This window comes from Teleopsis dalmanni, chromosome 2 (genome assembly GCF_002237135.1).
Source record: "Teleopsis dalmanni isolate 2A chromosome 2, ASM223713v2, whole genome shotgun sequence".
NCBI lineage: Eukaryota > Metazoa > Arthropoda > Insecta > Diptera > Diopsidae > Teleopsis > Teleopsis dalmanni.
This window is the reverse complement of record NC_051847.1, coordinates 210,040,944-210,042,413: the sequence shown is the minus strand read 5'-3', so window position 1 is coordinate 210,042,413 and position 1,470 is coordinate 210,040,944.

Below are 1,470 nucleotides of genomic sequence, written 5' to 3'. Positions count from 1 at the left end.
TATCGGATTGCTTAGAAAGCGTTATCATCCTCGATGTTAGTTTTTTCTATGTGGAGTAAACATCTGGGATTACATATCTATACCACTTTAACTAATAAATTGAGAATCTTTTGTACTTTGACATAAATTTTTAAAATCTTATTGGGTTGCTTGGGAAAGAGTATTTTCAAGAGGCATCTATATAATATATGAAAGTTTGATAATTCTTCTTACTGTTGGACGGGGCCACAAAGATCGCTAGTTGTAAATCAATGTCTCATGCAGGTGGGTGTGACTATTCGACTATAAGTTGTTATGAATGCTTTACGATCTTCTGCTAATAGATTCAAGTACCAAGTTCGGTTCTACTCAAGTTAATTGATTTTCCAAATTCAGTTGGTCCAATTGATTTAATCTTGCCGCAGAGTTAATGATTTTTTTGAATTAATAACTATATTTTTATTTCATGTGAATAAACAATTATTTTCATATAAATAAATATTTTTGCACCTTACCACAAAAGAGCAATAAAGAGCTATTATGTAGCACTTTAAAAATTTCTTAACCAAATTTAGTTAACACTAAAAGTTCTATGGTTAATAGAGTCCTACAATTTTTAAAAGTAGTTAATCATGATGAAAATGATGAAATCAAATATGATATCGTTATATATCTATATATGATTTAATATTAACTATTTTAACTAATACTAACCACTTCTAGGGTACAAAGTTTTTTGTTCGGTTTCAACCGGTAATATTTTGCATAGTGCGTATCTGATAACATAAATACAACTTCTTGTTGATTCATAAACTACGGTTATGGCCAATAATTGACCAATTTACGCAATAGCCTAGTAAATATTCACAAAACACTTTATCTCCAAGTGTAAAATTGTTATTGACATTTTTTAACCACGCGTATTTGTTATAAACAATCGAAAGATACTTTACCTTGATTATCGGCGCAAAAGCTAAAAAACCACAAAATTTCGTGAAGTTGTTTATAATCGAAGAAAAATGTGGTAAATATTTTCTACTTATAAAATAAAATCTTAAAAAAATTAAATTGTTTGCCCATATTTACTACAGGAAATGCCAACGACAAAAGTTGTTTTTGAACAGGGCCAACATAAATTAGCATTGCTAATCTTATCAGTTTTGGACTAATTCAAGTCCGCATATTTTAAAGCCGTGGGAATTAATTTGAGAAGACTTTACTAATTTTGTCGAACATGTAAATATGTTAAAAAATTTGTAAATATATTTTCAAATAAAGAAATTTATCATTTTCATTTAATTGGAAATTTGTCTGATCTACTCATGCTCACGCCATCAAATATTTGAAACTCTACTCATACATTATCCACAACGAACCGGAAGTATATTCATTTAGACATATGTTTTCCCAACTAATTTATTTAAATCGATAAGATAAGCAAAAAATGTTAGATACTTGAAGTTAAACAATGTTTTCTGTTCTTCTTTATAG